Genomic DNA, 20,820 nt, shown 5'->3' with positions numbered 1-20,820 from the left:
AATACGCAGTACAAGAGTTCGCGAGTTATTTTCAATCAGTCAAAATTGTAATCCTCTCTTAAAAAAGAGCTGACTGGATGTTGAGAAGCCGTTAATAAAGCAATTTTATTGATTGAAAAACGAATATCCGGTCTGAATGTAGTTGCGATTTTGAACTAATTCTAATCTCAAGTAAATTGAGCGCGCAAGTAAATATTGGATTTAGCTAGTCACTATTAAACTATACCGAAGCCGACATATCGCCCAACAATCAAGACGTTACTCCAAATCACTCAAAATAGTTCGGTCAAACTCGCTTACAGAAACAATTAGACAAGAAAGTCGAGACAGCGTATACATCGCGACCGCCCAGTTATTACACGCTGCAGCGCATATACGGACGAGAAATTCGGCTCACCTCCGCGGCGGTGGCGCGTATCGGCTTACTCCGCATATCCGCAACGAGAACCCGCGCGCTTTTTTCTTCCCCTCTCCATCTCTCTATCTCCGCCTTTTATTTATTCGCCTAGGCGCGCGCCAGCTCCATTCCAATTTCGCGTCTGCAGCTCGCTCGCCCACTACCCACGCACACGTGTATGCGTAGCGCGTGTACTAATACACGCGAACGCACTCGCATATGCAGTGCATATAGTGAGGGCATTGTATGCATCGCTCACACACGTATATGCGCGAGGTTTCCTTTGACGGCCGCAATAGAGCCGTTGAGTAGCTCGTGCTCGCTATGCTTCTACCGAAATCAATTCCGGATGTATACAATATTATACGCACACGGGCTTCAACTTGTCTTTCGTGGAAAGTGTGCTCTCGGCCTCTCGCACACTCTGTCTCTCTCTCTCTCTCTCTCTCTCTCTCTCTCTCTCTCTCTCTCTCTCTCTTGGAGGATTAAATCTGTAGCGGTAACGCCGCTGCTAGTTTGCCTGCAGAGAGAGAGAGAGAGAGAGAGAGAGAGAGAGAGAGAGCTTGCCCCTTGTCCGGGCGTAATTAACGATGGGAATTGGAATGTATAATGCACACCTGATGAGAGGAAGAGAGGATAATCTATGCCTGAATTAACGCGCGCGAACGCGGCGTATTATGTCGGATTGCTGGGGCAAGGAATATGGCATGCACGTATAATATACATAGAAGATTTTCTATGTAAGCTGGAGAATTGTTGTTTAAGGATTTTAGTTATGATTTAGCAATGGAGTTGTGCAAAGAGCTGATAATGATATGCTTAAAGTTTTAATAAAAACCATCTGGATTTTTTTCGCATCGGGTGCTTATTACGCAGAAATCTCAAAAGCTCTGATTCCCAACTGCTCGTAAAGCTTACTCTCGCCCTGCCTTGTCCTCCGATATATACACACACAGCACCGCGAGCAACAGCATGCACACACACACATATCAAAACAAAAACCTCGGGCGCGCGCAGAAAAACACGGAGAAAAGAGAAAGAGAGAGAGGGTTGAATAGCAGAAGCTCGTCGTTCGTTCGAATATTGAATTTGTCACTCGAAATCACCAATTTGCTTTGACGCTTTCGTTCCCGATTTCTCTCGTTTAAAAGCTCGGGAACAAAACATCTCTCAAACACACACAGAGCCCGCCAGAGGCTTACGCTCGCTCGCAGTATCCATAGTCTGCTTTTCATTCGTTTACAGAGCATCACATCGCCCCATCCCTCTTGAAAATCTTTTTATCGTCGGGGCGAGAGGAGAGAGCCGGCAAATAAAATTGCGAATGACGCAGCCACTGCTGCTATCTACTCGCCACGCTCGCGCAAACGGACACAATGGCTGCAAATGAGTCGAAGCCCGGCGCTCAAATTGTCAGCAAATAGACGCGAGAGCGAGAGAGAGAGAGAGAGAGAGAGAGAGAGAGAGAGAGAGAGAGAGAGAGTGAAGGAGAATCAGTGCACGGCGCGGGCGCAGCAACAGAGCTTCGGTGTAGTCCGCCGTCCGTATACATGTGCGCATGCATCCGTATGTGTATAATACACGCCGAGGGCGAAATCACGCGAAAGCACGGCGCGTTTTAACGATTGCCTCTCGTAACGCACACCCCCAGACTCGATGCTTCTGCCGCTGCTGCATGTCCCCGATCGCGCCGCGCGGGATATTGCTTTCTAGGAGCTTTTTATTCGCTCGAAACTGTCGCGCGCGACCGCATCGCTTTGCTCGCGCGCGCGAGCGCTGCATAGAGAATACACACTCTCGGTTAACTTTGTTATATGAGAGTATAAGCTGCGCGCGTTTGATAAAGTTTACGGGCACAAAGGTGTTTATACGCGCGCGCAGGGGAGAAAGTTTCGATGTTGCATCAGAACTTTGAACTCGCGCGCGATGCAAATAAGAAGACGCGCGTTAGCAATAATTACGAATTGTTCCTCTTATAAATTCGTTACGCTAAACGGCATTTTGTACGCGGAATTTCATCAGGCGCATGTGACGACGGGAACATGCATTCACGCCCGTCGACACACCAGAACTTTGCGGCGTGGAATTAATTTGCTATCTTTTATCGCGGTGTGTTACATGCACGGCCTTTGTGCGCGACGCGCGGCTTCTTTGTTGCGGTTATCGTTCGATATCGCCGGTTTGTTTATTCTTTTTTTCGTTCGCCTTCGTAATGCAATATTCAGAGCTACGATGTTGGGTGTATGTACATAGAGAGAGGGAGAGAGCGTAATTGTGGCAAAGCCCGTTAAATTGAGACGATAATCGACGCACGGCAACAGAGTCGCCGTGATTGGAGAAAGTCGGTCGGTGCGGCTCTGGCTGCATCAGTGCATTATACGCGCACGACTGTAATTTCAACGCCTCTAGTAATCAGGATCCAGATAAAGTGACTATATGGTTACATGCATACGTCTGTGCGCTACGGGGGCCATGATATGATTTCGGATTCTAATGGGATATCGGCAAACGGTTTGCTCAAGCTATTTTCGTCAAATCAAATCGCACTTCTCCATATGTTCATTATTTACGATTATTATTGTATACAGTTTAATGCAATATTAAAACGGACGCGATACCTTCACGCTTATTAAATTTTAATGACGCGTCGTCGTCGCCGTCGACGCAGTAGGTTATTTATTAATTAATTAATGCGAGCGATGGCGCGAAATAATTAAAAAGTGCGAGGACTAACAAGCGGCGATAACACTCTCGGCAATCAACTTATTTCGCCGCGCATGACTGCCTCAGCGCTCGTTGCAGGTTTTGAGATGCAGCGCATCATTATTCCTATACCCGCGGCGTCGGCGGCGGCCATATTTCGCGAGCCTCCACCCTCTCTCTCTCCCAGATTCGCCGCGCTTTACGAGGCTCGCGTAGAAATATTTTATTAGTGATTTAGCTGCGCTGCTCTCGAATTTCGACCGCGCTTAAACAAATTTCCTCGGCTCCGTGCGCTCGCGTTGCGAAAATGATTTCTGCCGCCGCCGCCGCCGCGACGATTATTCCGATCGCGCAGCTTGACAAACAAGCAATTACGCGGTAATGTCATCTCGTGAATTTCGTTCCGACATGTATTAACAATGCCGCAATCCCAATATTGACGCGCGCGCTCGCGGATCCATAAGTGCGTGTGCAGCGTTTAGCGCAGCGCATCTCCGCTGCCTCTATTCTATACATTATGCCCCTGCGACCTGGATGCTTGCTGCGGATCTGTCGGTGGACGACTGCAGGCGCCGGTGATCCTTCGTTTGTAGACCGTGTGAGGCACAAAGCCGTTTTCATTCATTATTTACGCTTTACGGAGTATATACTTATAGAACTTTATGTCCATGATAACGTATGCGGATTTGATTTTTTCAGAATCTGGATTTTTGTTCATTTCTTGCTAAACGACGAATCGTTCGACTTTGCCCTAAAAAAAAAGAACTTCCTACGTCCTTTCTATCTAATTCGCAGAAAAGACAGCTTGTTACGATGCCGTTCAAGAGACACGCATTTCCTGCAAAAGCCCACCACCACGGCAGCGGCGTCGGTGGCATCGAGCGTGAAGCTGCAGCGCCACATTATAAAAGTTCCGCGATCCGTAACGCCAATTTATTTTCGCGCGCGCGTTCGTTTCGTGCCGATGCTTGTAAATTGCACTCCGGCGCGCTGTGATTCCAAAGGCACAGTCAGCAAAGCCCTCCGGCCCAGCTTGCTGCTGCACTTGGATAGTCCACGAGCGCGCTGATATACACGCGCAAAACCGGCTGTGGGGGAGAGGCATAGGACACGGCCGAGCGGACAAGAAAGACAGCTCTCCGAGAGAGGGAGAGAGATCCCGCACGCACACGCGCATCCACGAGTGAGCGAATTAGAGTGCGGGTCGAGGGAATGAAGAGAGCGCTTGATTTCGTTGAAACTGGCAGCTGTCTCCGTGTGTATGTGTGTGCATTTGCGTTAATCATAGAACAGGACGACAGCGAGCGCGTGCCGAGCTTCTGCTGCTGCAGCAGCAATCCGATGGAAATTTAGCCGATTCGGATACCTGTGAGCGAGCTCGCGCGCGCTCGATGGATTGTCCATTGTTTTATTATGAATCGCTCGATGCTCTCGCAATATAGACCGGCCGAGCTTTTTCCCGTTCATTCCGCGCGCAGCTTGCAAAACTCGCTGATTCGATGTACTGCCGGGCCGGCGAGAGAAGGGAGGAAAAAGCGGAGCGAAAGAGAGCCCGCCGCCGCCGCGCGACTAGCTGTCGAAAGTTTAGTGTTGTGCGGTGGATGAAAGTCCGGGAAAATGTTTGCCGGTGAAAAATAATTTTTGCCTCGGGGACAATTTCCGCAACCGCGCGCGGGAGCGAGGAATGGAGCGCGGGAGGAAAAAACGCACCTACACGGCGGATTTCTGCTTTTGAAATTGATAGTGGTAGTTCGGAAGAGTTATCGCTGCACATTTCAACGGGACAGCTCCTGCAACTTCTCGGCGCGTGTTGTAGGGAAAGGCGAGTACGGGGGATGAAGAAACGCGCGACGGCGGACAAGCGAGCGAGCAAACGCGGGAATTCATTTTCAGTCATAAGACTTTTCGCATCGACTACCGCGTTGCCGCCGGCGTCATTTGCTGCTTCATAACTTCCGCTAGTCCTTTCGACCTCAAGCTTGCGAGACGAGCCCGGAAAAAGGGAAATCGCTACTTCTATATATTATCGGGTCGCTGCGCTCGTTTGAATCCTCTTTTGCATTTTAATTTGACCGGGGCTGGAAATATTACGAGTGTGCATTCTCCTCATTTTTTAAAGATATACGAAACTTCTCTCGCGATTCTCATCGTTCACAATGGGTCGTAATATCATTGTGACAGACTAAAAATTTCCTCTCAATAACGTCGCCTTGCAGTATATTTCCCAAAGCCCGACTGCTTATTCGAGCTGGCAATATTTTCAGAGCGTCCTCGTGGCATATAGTCTAACGAAGTTCTTTCTCTCCCTCTGTCTCTCTCTTTCTGTAAGGCGTCGAGCTCACCGGCGGCAGCGTGCTTGCGGTGCAGGTGTCCAGTTACTCCGCCGCCGCAGCCGCCGTGCTTTTGCCTCTCTCGCGAGACTCGCAATATCGTAAAAATAGTCAGAGCTGCTCGGCTCGCCGTCATAAGTATACCTACTAGACACTAACGGTCCAATTAGGTTGGCTTTAAGTTATTAGATTTTTACACGCGCCGCACATAGTCTCTTGTCGACCCACAGACTCACACCGAGTTACGCGAGTCGCCCCGTGATGCAGCCCGTATATAGACCTGGCCCTGTCATCCGATACTTTAATCGGAAAATCTAGCGGGTAATCGGATATTGTTGAATTTGTACTTTTTTTCCACGACGTGCATCGCTATCCCGATGCAATGCTGCCGTGTACTTAAACGAGATGGAAAATTTAAACTAATGAAATCTCATCGTTGCCGTCGAATGATTGTCTGACGGTAATTAACTATAAGCGTAATGGCTTTTTTATCAATATTGACAATACATAAAACTGAAAATAATATCACGTTTTACGGACGCGCGACACACATTCACGCGCATTTAATTCTACTAATGTAGGTTATACACTAATGAAAGAGCAAAAAGTACGTAATGCAATCTTGGCGCGCAGACTAGCTTTTATCACGCACACACTACTGCTAAAAACCGCAATCAAATAAGTTAATACGATTACTTTCCAACGGCGGCTACGGTGCAAACTTTCATTCTTTTCCGCAGCTCCAGAAGGCTTTTTACTTCTCTCTAAGCAAATAGGGCTTCTCTCTCTTTTTTTTTAATCCGAATAAAATAAACACGCGCAGAAAAACAACTGCACCCCACCGTAATACTCCGATATAATGATATCGATTACGCGATTCTCCGCACAGTGTTCCGCTGTCTAAAGTTCGTTATTTTTCTCTCCCGCCCTCGCCGAGTTACCGTACACTGCCCACTTCGCTCCACATCCGAAGTGGCATATCGGATGATGTTACGAGAAGTCGAAAAGCCGGAATATTACCTTAATCATAACGAGAGAGAGAGAGAGAGAGAGAGAGAGAGAGAGAGAGAGAGAGTGAGCGAGGGGAGTGAACACGACGTTCACTTCCCTACTGTGCATTCGATGCTCTCGAGGATCCTCACTTATCGCGCAACCGTAATAACAAGCACCTAGTACTCATCTGCTCATCCCCGGTGTGCGCGCGCAAACCGACGGCGCGTATCTAACAATTTTGCTACTTCATCCGCGCGCTTTTTTTTCGCGGATATACCGCCCCGACGACCTGAATTCTCCGCGCGTGCATTTTCAAAGTGGAACGCTCGCGACTTATACGCGAACGCGTAGTGGCAATATTGCCGCGGCTCTGCTCGTCGTCATTACGCCGAATTGTTGTGGCTCTTACTTTGCTTTATGCACCGCCGCCGGACTGTAATTTGCGCAGGTATTGTGTGGCTCGTGCGAGTTACGTTCTGGTAGCTGTTTGCTCAAATCTTTTTTTTCGTCGACCCGGCTGCGATTTGTCGGATAACCGATTTGAAATTTGGCGCGGAGCTGCGCGATTAAAATATGCGCTAATTGGACGAATTTTAATAGAGCTCGAGCGCGTCATCCTGTGTATTCTTACCGCACGCTGAAACAAAAAGGATTTCAAAGCGACGTCGGCTTTACGGCCGAAAAATAGTCAAACTTCAAAACCGCTGTAACTTTGAAATGGCAGTAGATCGTACGGGCTGACGTATAAAAAGAGAAATGAAAAGCTTTGGTATACGTACTTCTCGCTACGCAGTCGCTTAATTAGAGCGATATTGTTCGGCTTTAAAACGCCAGCGAGTTTTTACAATTTCAAGCGACCCGCACATCGAAACTGGGTCGTTCTGTTATTCGAATAATCCACGCAAGATAAACAAATAAACGATTCGCGTTTATTGCATTATTACGCCGATAAAATGCGTGAAATTTTCATCGAAAGCGCAACGCTCGCGCGGTCACGTTCTCTTTGCTTGCACAAAAAACTACGGAACAAATCGGCATATACTAGCGGCCGGGCTGCGGAAAATCGGTTAATCCGTTGCTGCGCTGTGTTGGGCGATAGAATTCTCAAGGTCGCAATTTATAGTTGTACCCGCGATGCGCTTTCTCCGCGCGAGCGCGGCGAGCGCGATTGATGGCGCGCGCAAATCTTGCGCTACCGGAGAACAAATGGCATCGACGAGGGCCGCGCCAGTTTTGCGGCTGCTGTATTGCAGCGTACATAACTGCTCGCAGGGAGATTCATACGCAGGGCTTTGCGCTCGAAGGAACGAATCGGGTTATTTTAGAATGCCAGGTTAGATATTATTTGACCGGAGGCAGATTATTAATGATGCGTATGCTTCTGAAAGAGAAAGGGCTTATTTTGCATTAGGCGAGGTATAGAGTAATGTATTGGTGCACGGAAACGGTATATTAATAATATTCATATAGCTATAGAAGGGCCCGACAAAGTAATTTGATTATAGAAAGATGTTTTAGCAAAATTTAAAGAACCAAAATTATAAAAAATTTTGGTTCCATCTAGGAGCGGTAGGTATGGTATTTTTTTAGTTTCATCGATAATAAGGTTGCTTTTTTATAGCATATATAACATTAGTTAGAAACGCCTGGTCAATTGTCACTTCCTATCCTAGTCCGGAATATTAAAAAAAAAAGGAAAATCAGCCGAATTCCAGAAAAGTGCTTCGTACAAGTTTGACAAGGAAGTGCGCGAGAAAAGCTTTCGGAAATGCCGCGAGCGTCGGCAGAAAAAAAGACTCAAAGCAAAGCCAGCAGACGCGCGGATTGAAAAGGGCTGCCTCACATATACGAGGAAGGTAAGCGAAGACGAAGTCGCCGACGGTGCTACACGGCGACGACGGCGACGACGACGAATCGTCGGGCGAGCAGTCGAAGGAAAAGAAAGCGGGAGACAGCACACAGCCGGTAAATCAAAGAACCAGGTCGGTGCTAACGAGCGACCAATCGATATACACACAGAGAGCGGTAGGAAAGAGCGAGCATAGCGCCGCGAGCAAGAGACGTCAGAAAGAAGTCTCCCGTGGCAGCGCTATTCCGTTCACCGTCGGCGCGGACGTTACGGTTGTCATCGTTGCGCTCGCTGACAGAATAATCCCGATCGAATTACCTGGCGCTACTGTGCCCTCTATCACTCTCTCTCTCTCTCTTTCTCTCTCTCTCTCTCTCTCTCTCCCTCTCTCTCTCTCTCTCTCTCTCTCTCTCTGGCTCGGCGCCGGCAAAGAAAAGGCGCCGCGCGCGCAGCACACGGGGAAAGGAAAATCGAAATGTCAATTACTGGCCGAGCAATGGACGATAATGATCTAAGTTAAGCTAATGTTATGGCGCACGCTGGCTGGCACAGAGTTGAAATTATTATCGGCCCCTCATTATTTTTACGACGTGCTATTCTTGCCGCCGACATCGCCGCCGTCGCCGCCATTGGAGCTGGCGATAGGCCGATATACCACTGGCCAGGAAGGCGCGAAAAAGGAGGCGTTTCTTCGTTAGCCACTTTTTATTTTGATGATTAACTTTCTGCAGCGACGCCGTCGTCGTGTCAGGCGCAGCTATTTGACAATGGATGAAGGAACTCTCGCACGCTGTTGTGTATGTGTGTGTGTGTTCCGTTGATTGCCGCTGAATGGAAGTGCCTTCGAGTTTTTCTCCCTGTTTGCTTATTGTTTTCTTGGACTGTAAATGGAAATGAATTTTCCTCTCGTGGAATGGCGCTACTATACTGTGACAGCTTCGTGAGATTGCGTACGACGCTGCTCTCAGACTGTATAGAGCGAATTATAGTTTGCGCGCTCGCTTTCTTTACGTAATTTACTTTTATCTGTAATTTTTGCAAACAGAAGCGTGATTAATAACGGTACTTATGTTACCTAGTCGTATTTCAATAACAGTCCACGCAATAAAGCCTCGAATGAATTCATATAGAAATCTATGCAACAGTAGGAAATAACGAGCGAGCATATGGGAACTCAACAAAGCCCTAAAAATATCTTCCGACACACGAGGGTCCCCCGTGAAAAGATCGTTCCATCCCTTATTAGTCCCCCCATCGCGACAGTCGAATTATCCTGGAAACGGAATACGAATATTCAGGCACAGGGGTCGACGACAAGTCACTCCGCGGCACATTGTTGTTCATGAATCATTCCGAGGCACGCACGCAAGATTCACCGAGTCCTTTTTCGGAGTACAAAAATACACATAAATCGATTGGCGCTACTAGCCAAAGGCAACGCGATACTGCAGCGCGGCATTCGGAAGGAAGCCAGAGTAATCGCGACCGCAAGGTAATCTCTCGCTCGTCTCGTTCTTTTTCCGCGTCTGGTGCTCTCCTTCGCGACCGCGACCACATCAGCGCGTTATAGGCTCGGTTTCAGAATTCCAGCCAGACGTCGAGTCGCGAGGGAGTCGACTATGTATGCACGATATTATATGTATACACGCGAGCGTGTATGGATGTGAGACGCGCGTCTGGTTTTACGAGCGGAGCGTGAGCTTTACATCGAGCTTTTCCGCGCTTACACGTTCGGGACATCCTTTGTCAGTAAATGATAAATTCGCGAGCGAGTCCTTGTAAAATTCAACGTTAATGCGGGGGTGTATAGCCCGTGAGCTTGGGTCTCTGCTGCTTGTTTTTTCTTCTATTGCTCGCGTATACACGAGAGCAGCATCTTGTTTTCCATGAAAGTGCATTGAGAACGAAGTGAGTTTCAGCGGGAATGATAATTGCATTTACTGTAGCTTACTATTTACTGGTATTCTGCGAAAATGAGGGACACTTATGAAGATGATTCTTGCATACATAAATTGCTAATAATGTGAGGATATGTATTATTTAAATCCGAATTGATAGCTTTTTCGTAATTTTTCAGCTGCATAATCAAAGCCAAGTTACAATTCTGTAACAAAACGTTGCAAACGTCGCAGCCGCGTCGATACGAGGAATCTCGTTCGATGCGGCCAAGCTCTGAGTGCGCGGAAGAAACATGCGAGTTGGATTGTTGTCGGTGCCAGCCTGACCTCGAGTTCGAGGAACGGGCCGGCTAACCGTCCACGTTAGCGCGAGAGTGAGCATCGTTGGCGTGAGAGTGAGCCTCAACGGCGCGCGTGCTGATTGGTCCTCCGCATGTCGCGAGCCAATCAGTGGGCGCCGATGTGCGACTCGCTATCCGCGCGGACTGCCAGCCAATCAGGCGCGAGGAAGATGCGCGGGCCCGACGAGCGCGAAAACGAGCGGGAAATCGGAGAGTTCTCTCACGACTGTCGACGGAGTACGACGACGTGCGAGAGAGATACGTGGCCTCCTCTGTTACGAGGAGAATTGGGAGAGTCTCCCGAGGTGGTGCGAGAGTGTGAGAGAGTCATAGGTGCAGCGCGTTGGCACGAGCAAGTGCCGACGCCCGGACGAGCCAGCAACCATCCGCACGAGAGGAAGGAAGCTAGCCAGTCCGCCATCATCGTCCGGAGGACCAGAGCAACCAGCAGCCTTGGCGTGGGAGAGCCGAGGAAGCTAGCCAGTCCGCCATCATCGTCCGGAGGACCAGAGCAACCAGCAGCCTTGGCGTGGGAGAGCCGAGGAAGCTAGCCAGTCCGCCATCATCGTCCGGAGGACCAGAGCAACCAGCAGCCTTGGCGTGGGAGAGCCGAGGAAGCTAGCCAGTCCGCCATCATCGTCCGGAGGACCAGAGCAACCAGCAGCCTTGGCGTGAGAGAGCCGAGGAAGCTAGCCAGTCCGCCATCATCGTCCGGAGGACCAGAGCAACCAGCAGCCTTGGCGTGGGAGAGCCGAGGAAGCTAGCCAGTCCGCCATCATCGTCCGGAGGACCAGAGCAACCAGCAGCCTTGGCGTGGGAGAGCCGAGGAAGCTAGCCGTCACCAGGTCCACGAGAGTCAGGGAGGCGCCGGCGGGAGCACCGACGGACGTCCACCAGGGAGAGAGCGAGTAAGAAAGTATTAGAGAGAGAGAGAGAGAGAGAGAGAGAGAGAGAGAGAGAGAGAGAAAGAGAGAGAGAGAGAGAGAGAGAAAGAGAGAGAGAGAGATCCGAGAGTGAGGCGAGTGTGGTGCGGGCACACTAGAGAGAGAGAGAACTCGAGAGACCAGGGTGTTGGTGTGCAGTGCGGGCGCACACCAAGACGTCTTCTGCGCGAGGCGTCTGGCCAGCGCACGCGCGAGAGAGAGAGAGAGAGAGAGAGAGAGAGAGAGAAAGAGAGAGAGAGAGAGAGCAGTGCGAGGAGACGCGTGTGCGTGAGATAGAGACAGCGCGAGAGAAAACCCTATAGCTGCGCGGCTGCAGCAGGTCGGGCTTGCCACAAGCGGGAGGCATAGCCCGCGCGCGCGCGCGCGAGAGAGAGAGAGAGAGAGAGAGAGAGAGAGAGAGAGATCACACTGGCCGCGCGGCGACCGGCGAGAGCCGAGTCGAGCGCGTACGTGTGCGAGCGAGGCCGCGAGCGCGTACCACGTGACGCTACAGGCTACGGCTTGGGGGCTAACGTGCAGACGCGAGAGAGAGAGAGAGAGTGAGGGAGAGAGAGAGAGAGAGAGAGAGAGAGAGAGAGACATCCGTCAGCGGACTGGACTTGGGCCTGTGGCCCGCCGTCTGCTGCACGAGCGTGGCTCGTGTTTGAGCGTCCCAGCGTAAGCCCTGCGTGGCTAAACTGTGCGCGGGAGGCACTACAGCCACCGTGTTGTAGGGAAGGGCTGGGCGAAATACATGTGCAATAAAACTTAACCATTGTGTGTGATCATTTTCCCCTCTCCCTAGCGTTCTCCCAAACGTGATGATCGCGGTCAAATCCTACGTTTAGAAAAATCCTAGTGCATGCGAGGCTCTAGGTGTTGCGCACCTGTGTTGGGAGGCACAGCGTCGCACCGATTGTTGAAATTTTTACAGATGTAGAAGGGTGTTGTGCATATAATCTGGGTGGGAAATCCGTTTTGTAACATTTTGCAACCCTAATAGAAATTCATTGCTTGAGGTTATTTTTTGCCTCCTTTTCGCCGGTATAATTTAAGACCTTGAAGGATATGAGCTTCGTATAAACGAGTAGCAACATCTCGCTTTACAGCTTTAGCCTTTTTCTCTTAGCTGAAGGCTGCTGCAAGCATTTTACTCTCCTTTGTTTGTTCACTCCTTTCTTTGCGCTTTTTATCTTTTATCTCGCAGTTTATTCTCGCTATTTCTAGGCTCCGTAATTTTTTTTTCTAAATTTTCCAAATATCTTCTAGTCCTTCGTTATCTCCTTTTGTTCTTCTCTCGTACAACTCGAGAGAGAGAGAGAGAGAGAGAGAGAGAGAGAGAGAGAGAAAGAGAGAGAGAGAGAGTGAGTATTACTCAGTAAATTTTAAACTTTTAACCATAATGAAATTCCCTCTTACAAAGTCTTCTACGAGCTCAACGAGAGAGAGAGAGAGAGAGAGAGAGAGAGAGAGAGAGAGAGAGGGAGCGAGAAAAGGGAATCCCTTTTTTCCACCGTGTAGCATCGTTATATGCATGCAAAAACCGTATACCGACTAACAAGGTTACGATTCGCGTTGTTAGTATGCAGATATATCAGTTCACCCTGTGTGATGAACGGTATCAATTAAGTATTTGCATAAGAACCTTGACCAAAAGGTCAAAGCAAAGTGTATACGTTTATGCATACCCGCCAAGCCGAAAATCACACCGGCCGCTTGCAAACGAAACATGCACCAGCCGGCGCGAATATAAGCTGGGTTATTACACGTCTCGACGATGCGCCTCTCTCCCTCGAGGTGTCCGTGTCTGTAACTCGTCTCGTGACTGTGGGACGTTAGTCCAGCGCGACTCGATCTTGCTGAGCGAATAATATCCCTATTTAGGCCGCCCCAGTGATACCTTGCTGCAGCCGCCGCATCGACACGTCTATGTACGCGAGAGGTGTCGGTCAGGCGACGAGGTAAATTTATTTATGAGCCGCGATTGCGAGCGATCAAAGGAAGCGAAGCGATGTAAACGAGCTGAGTTTGGACGCTTTTAAAGCTTGTCGCTAATTTAATAAGCGAACTTATACGACACCCGCCTCGCGTTTTTACGGCGAAATTATGCCGAATCAATCACCTTGTGGCAATTTTCGGAGCTCAAAAGTAATACCTTTTATCGGCGGGCGACACAGAGAGAGAACTGAAAAAAGTCAATTACGGTATTATACGCTGGATTATACGATGAAAAAAGGCTGGCTATTATTCTTTCGAAAATAAACGCGTGGCAGTATAGATCGACGGTTGACGAACCACGCGCGAACGAGGCAAAATAAATATCGGACACAGATTTGCACTGGAAAAAAGCGCGAAAAAATGCCAATCGACGACGCAGTTGAAAAATCAAATCCATAAATCCGTTCCATAGTTTTATTGAGAAGCGATAACATTATATCCTCGCGCGACGAAGAAAAAAATAACAGTCGCGAAATGCATCGAGTGTACGACCGAACTCGTGAATAAATCCCTGAAAACAACAGCCTCCCGGCATTCCGAGCGGCATAAATCAATTGCGCGCGCAATCTTTCACGAAATGAATGGATCACACGCTTGATGTTTAAAGGTCTCCCATGTGTGCCAAATAAAGGAAGCAACAAAAACGCACGTTTTAACAAGACAATTGTTCTCGTGTCACGCGCGCTTTTTTTTCCTCCGGAGTCGAAATGACATTGCTTGATTAAAAAGACCGAGAGATAGGAACTCTGCGCGAGTTAGAGAGAGAGAAAGAGAGAGAGAGAGAGAGAGAGAGAGAGAGAGAGAGAGAGCAAGCGAGGAAAAAAAGGCTGCGAAAGAGAGAGCGGATCGTCGGAAAAAGGAGGCAGAGCGAAAAGTATTGTAAATTACTTGTCCTCGGGAACGACGCGCAAGCTCTCTCTCTCTCTCTCTCTCTCTCTCTCTCGTGTCCGCGGCTCATACGCTCGCGTAAACTGGACGTTTTTTCGGCTTTGGCACTCGGCCGGCCGTTGCATCGTTAATGGTAACTGCTCTCGTTCCATCGACGCACACCAAAATATCGTCCCTTCAACCGCGCCTCCGTATACCATTTTATTTCTCTCTTGGCGCGCCCGCACTGAGGAATATTATTGTCTTCGTGGTATGTATCAGTATTGCACCATTCGCTCGTTAATTGGGGCGTGTGTACCACTGCCGTGGGGAAACACACAAGTGGGCGCGCCGAAATTTAGATTTTTCATTCCGCCCACCTGCGCGCACACGTGTTTCTAGTTTCGTGTAACTTGAGGAAGGACAGTCTGGTTCATGAAATGATATTTGTCGGTGGACTACTGAGTGGTGCGGATATCAAATTTTTAGGTGATATCTCGTTTTGAAAAATGCATTGTTTGCAGTGTATTTGATATCCAGGGGAAGATAAAATTCCAGAAAAATATTGTTCGTCCTTCGTTTTTCATCGTTTTGATTTGCTCGATCTACTGCGGTGTTGTTGGGATTGAATGAAAACGCTTTATCGTGCTTTTATTAAATTCCACGGAATACATTTTTCATCGTACCCACGACAACACAGCGATCCGAAAACAGATCCAACTCACGATTCCCCACCGCACCGCCATTACAAATTAATTATGAGCGTTCCAAGCTCGCGATCATCGCAGCCTCAAGTACAGCATCGGCGGAGCACGAGTGGAGTTCTCTCGCGCTATTGCGGAACCAACACCAGCGACGCTGTGGCAGCACGTAGTCGTGCTTCGTACAAGGCGAAGCAAGTGAATCGAACGTCGAAATTATGAAGTGATATTCCCCGTATACCCACCTGGCTGCTGAGAGAGACTCGCAACTATTTCGAAGTTGCCGCGCGCGAGCAGCAAACGTTACACCGGGTGGGGCAACGCTCACGTGTATTTGCTGCATATAAACAATAATTAGTCCCTCGACCCGGCCCGCGCGCGCGTCTCTCTATCGCGCGAGCGAGCTCGAGATTCTCCTTTTCATCCACGACTAAATATGAGTGTATACACACATACACATACACACACACACACACATTCGAGGCAGGAGGCGCCGAAATGGAACAGTCTTTCAAAGTGCCAGGCGCAAGAGTGCATGAAAGCGATGAGAGAGAGAGAGAGAGAGAGAGAGAGAGAGAGAGAGAGAAATAGAGAGAGAGAGAGAGAGAGAGAGAGAGAGAAAGAGAGAGAGAGTAGGAGCGTATACAAGCTTCAACGCGCGGAGTATATGGCTGAGAGACAGAGATAGGACGTATGCATAAGGGATGCATGTAACGTGCGCGACCTTGTTACTTAGGCGAGTTTCACACTTTACATTGGATTCGCTCTGGCTCTTCGTTATGTGCCCGAGATGAACGAGCCCTTCTCTCCCGCGCGCGCGCACTCTCGGGCTATATGAATTTACATACATTACGCGCGGCGGACCCGTGACGGAGACTGTTATACGTGAAAGTTTGTACCTTTTATACAACTCTCGCAGATGATCGAAAATTTATATCATCCCGTGTATTCTATCGGGAGAAAATTAGTATGCATTAGGTTCGCATTTGTATAAGTTGCGTATTCTCAGAAGCTCTCGCGAATAGTATGGAGATAGAGAAAGAGCTTGCAAGCACAGTCAACGAAGCAAAGTGCTCGCAGTGGCACAAACGCACACGGCAGAGAGCGCGCCGGGGACCACGTGACGCATTATGGCAGATTGCTGTCGGACGGGGAAAGGCTCTGGCTGCGCGGACAAAGTCGGCGACAAAAAGCACAAGCAAATGCGCTCCAGCATTAGCTTAATCTTCGCGAAAAGTGAGCTGAGAAGTGTTTCCTTTGCCGATCCTCGTTATGCCAACAAATGACCCTTTTGCTCTTTCATCTGTGTCTTGGCTGTTGTGTATTATACTTTTTTTTCGTTTTATCGCGCGTATAAATATGGTATTTCACTCCGCATGCGCAGTTCCCGTTAATAATCTCGCAGAAAACCCGCTGCTCTGATTATTTTTTTCGATTGTATATTTCGTCGAAGCTTCTATTTTAGAGTGCAATTGTCGATATCATACTTGCGCTTCATTGCCTCGTGGTTACATGCATGAGACGTCATGAAATGCCAGACGTGTCGCTGAAGTCTTGAAAAAACACGGCATAATGTACAGCGAACGGATAATTCAAGAATAACGACGTGCCCTGCAGATTCCGTTCTATGTTTAGTGTATCGCATTAACAAATACAATTTTATTTGTTGGGTTATTTGTTTGATTTGGCGAATAAAATCAGAATCCTCGGAGTATCACTCAACCATATAACCTAAGAGTAAATTTTCACAAAGCTCGCGCCAGCTAACATATCAGAAAGTTTGCCTCTCGTCGAGCTGGATCAGCCCGCAGCAAAAAGAAGTAATTACTCGCTGGGGCTTGAGCAAAAACCGAGAGATAGCCAACGAGCTTGCCATTAATCCCAAGTTTCCGTATACAAGTTTTTTCCTCAGCGGCTCCTCTCGATCCAATCGATACACATCGCGTATCGGCGGCTCCCCGTGTATATCGTCCCCCCCCCCCCCACCCCCCCGAGCGTGGATTAACATCCGGCGCGGCGGACAATATTCCGGGAGCTCAAAATTCGCGTGCACGCGCGCGTTGCTTCCGGAAATAAATGTATACGCGCGGAGGTGAGGCAGACGGAGAGGAGAGAGAAAGAACGGGTCGACCGAATGCGTCCGAACTTCCGAACAAACAATCAATCTTTCCGGCTATAATTCATCGCGGAGCTGTGTAGGTATATCGTGCAGCCGCGCAAAATAAATAATGTATATGGGAGCGACATACGCCGCCGATGACTAGCTTCTTGTGTATCCGCGCGGCTGCGAAGCCTTCGAAAAGCTGAGGATACGCTCGTTGCTGATTTCACGGCGGGATCGCGAGCAAGAGATGCTAAAATTGGAATATTGAACGGTTCGCGAGAGATAATGCCTTGTGCTATAAATGGAGATTACTTATTATAGTCGGGTTAGTCGATCGAGCTAATTCATAAAACGGGTTTCGGCCTCGTCTTCTGAAATAAGACGCCAATTAGCAGAAAATCGGGACGATCGCTGCGAGACTACCCGACTTCAATAGCGAAGATTGTTTTTAACGTGATCAAACAAATAATCCATGTTCGCGAACCGACTAGCAGTATAGTATACGTACACAATGCACCTCCCTGGGTCGTAGCAAAAACCTACAGCGTATCCCCCTGTGGCAAGAGATATATGTGCAAATCCAGAAAAAACCGGACACTTTTGGGGGTCTGAGTGAACGAAATTGAAATCTGAGGGCACACCTCCCAGACCAACTTTTTTGGGTTCCTTAGGCCACCCAGAACCCGAAAACCTTGGGTTCCCGTGATTACGAAATACTTTTTTTTTCGGGCACTTTAAATTCTCTTATGGGAATTTAACATGGGAAAAATAAACGAAAATTAGCCATGGTTCAACTTTATCTACTCAGTGTCTAAAGGCGCAATCCAAAAATGTGTATTACTAGGATCGAAGTATTAGAAGAGAGCTTCAATTTGAGGGCTGGTGAGTAAAAAATAATTGTCTAGGGACAAAGTTGTCTAGGCTTGAAAATAGTAAACATCCACGAAGAGCAAGATGTTTTACGAAAATCAGCAATCTTTCTCTTATTCTTAAAATTCTTATAACTTTTGATCCGAGCGACCAATTTTAATCATCCATGGCTCAAATTAAAGCTCTTTTCTTTTATTTTCGTTTAAAATTATTGGATTAACATTTTAATTTTACGATCAGCTATGTATATGCCTATCAATTATGGCCGTTTTTTGGCCGCTTTCATCGTCATATATATAGCTGATCGTAAAATGAAAATGTTAATCTAAATTTCCAAAACGAAAACAGAAGACAAGAGCTACAATTTGAGCCCCTGATGGTCTAAATTGACTGCTTGGATCAAAAGTTATAAGGATTATAAAAATAAGAAAAAGTGCTGATTTTCGTAAAAAATCGGAAAATTGGTGATTTTTTGTCATTTTCAAGCCTAGACAACTTTTGACCTAGGCAGCCATTTTTAACCCTCCAGTCCTCAAATTAATTCTTTTTTTTAATACTTTGATTCTATTACAACACATTTTTGGATTACGCCTCCAGACAAAAAGTGGCAATTTTCTGATTTTCGGTTATTTTCCCCGTGTTAAATTCCCATAAGAGAATTTAAAGTGCCCGGCAAAAAAATAAGTATTTTGTAATCGCAGGAACCCAAGGTTTTTCGGGTTCTGGGTTACCTAAGGAACCCACAAAAGTTGGTCTGGGAGGTGTGCCCTCAAATTTTAATTTCGTTCACTCAGACCCCCAAAATAGTCCGGTTTTTTCTGGATTTGCACATATATGCTTTAAGAAACAAGAACTATGAGATTCTGGAATGCGACGCACCCGGCGAGCGTAAAAATCCCTGGGTTCGTTCGTCCAATTCCGTTCCGCGAGATTTCACCCTCCGCGCGCGCGACTATTATGTGTAAAACGAACGTCGGATCTAATTTAAAGCGCGGTCAGCCGTTCCGCAAAACTTCCACTCGTGATTAATGCGCCCACAGCCGAACACATTGCGTTCGGCTATTTCGACTCGAAAAATTTCGGCACAACGATCTCGTAACTTTTGAATTTCTCTCGCGTCCCACGCGTGTATTTTTCTCTTCCGCGGCGGCCGGGGACCGAGAGTTTCTTATTATATCGGAGAGAAAGTGAGAGAGAGAGAGAGAGAGAGAGAGAACTTGGCGGGATTCCGAAATTCTTCGGAAAATTAACTTATAGGGCGACCGGCTGGTGCGAAACCGCGCAGGGGGCGAGTTTCTCCTAGTTTGGCTGCAATCTCTATATATTCCTCGCCGCGCTCCTTTCTCCTTTTCTAATAATACGAGCTTGAGGCGAATATTCCCCGCGCGACCGACATAAAGACGTCGGGATACATAAAGCTCAAGCGGAAGTGAAGGGAATGTGTAAGAGACCGTAGGGAGAAGTCGCCAGATATCCTCATTACATATTTCATGCGCGCTGCGCGAACTAGGAGGGGATCTGAAACCTTTCAGCTTTATTAGCGAAAAATCGAGAGCTTGCTTTTTTTTATCCGAGAGCCGCCAATAACGTGCTATATGGGGTGACCAAAATCGACGAGATTTTTCTTATCAATGCTAATCGTAATGTGTGCCATCCTCGTCGAACTTTCATGTGTTATGACGCTTTAATATAGGGACAGCGTATAAGCCGGAGAACAGAACTGCGGAGAAAAAGCGCTACTTTCCGAGGATTATGCTCGAAAGGTAGCCAGATGCTGCAGCCTTTTCTCATATCTGTCGCGTTCTCAGCGGAGTGCTGCAGCTCCTCTGATAACTCTTTTGAACGCGTTACGCCGGTGAATCAACAATGCCTCGCGCATTCATTGGGTCTATTATAATCCGAATGATTAAATTATTTCAGACTACTTGGTGAATTTGAATAAGAGCTTACCGTAATTATACAGTCGTTTATAACTTGATTTTACACTCGTCATAGGTTGCGGAAGCTTCTTAGCACAAAGTTTACGAATCTCTGTAATTGCAAAATGTATTAAACACTCTCAATTTAGAAACAACTATAATCCGACACTCTCAAAAATGAAAATAGCAACCCTTTGAAAAAGCCAGCCTAAATAGAATACAAAGTGCGTCCCTCGTGTTCGTAAAGCGTTTACCCTCGACCGGCTGGAATCGTGCAAACGAGCTCACCCTTCTCTCCCATAAATCCGTGGACCTCCAGCGGTGACTATTTTGACAGGGACCTCTCCAGGCAAAAGTATCGGGGTATTTAGAATCACATTTGCAAGACTATAAGTCCCCCTTTCGTCGCGCGCCAGCCTATCCATCAACGCGTGCGCTCCGCGCGCCAGAGTTAATACGAATTTTCCCCTCGAGATTTCTCCTCGCACGCGAGCACAGATTTCATAGATAGACCCGATGAAATCATCGCTCCTCTATATCATAAAGGCATCTCCGCGCGTCTCCCTTTACCGGTTGCCGTGCAGTCTGTTTCTCGCTTATAAACTCGCTAATAACGGTGATACTCAAGCGTCGTTATATATTTTGTCAAATTTTGGCGCACTCGCATACGCGGTTATCCTTTTTGGCGAGCATATCGCGTACAATATAATTCTACGCGTGAACTCGGGGCGTATAGAGCGAAACGCAAAGGAAACTGGCTCGACTCCGGCGTTTCGAATGATAAAATTTACATCTCCTTCAGGCGCTTGCGCTGCGGCTTCTTGACGTATATTAACGACGCTATACATGCGGGAAGGAGAATTTTCGATGAGCTCGAGTAGCGCGCGCTCGTACAGTCATTTTTCGAGTGAGCTGCAGTGGTATGCA

General features: G+C 48.0%; 1 protein-coding gene across 7 annotated transcripts in view; it reads left to right on the top strand.

The window, feature by feature from the left end:
• LOC100123033 (neurotrimin) overlaps nucleotides 1-20,820 on the top strand; it is a 179,948-nt gene that overhangs the window by 106,400 nt on the left and 52,728 nt on the right. The window contains exon 1 of one of the 7 annotated variants that reach the window (XM_008218452.4): nucleotides 12,640-12,798. The exons of the other annotated variants lie outside the window; for them this stretch is intronic. The gene's annotated coding sequence lies outside the window, so the exon portion shown is untranslated. Of the gene's footprint in view, nucleotides 1-12,639; nucleotides 12,799-20,820 lie in introns of those variants that run through there. 7 annotated transcript variants of the gene reach the window in all.

The sequence above is a fragment of the Nasonia vitripennis genome, chromosome 3 (assembly GCF_009193385.2).
Source record: "Nasonia vitripennis strain AsymCx chromosome 3, Nvit_psr_1.1, whole genome shotgun sequence".
NCBI lineage: Eukaryota > Metazoa > Arthropoda > Insecta > Hymenoptera > Pteromalidae > Nasonia > Nasonia vitripennis.
This window is presented reverse-complemented; position numbering and strand designations above follow the sequence as displayed.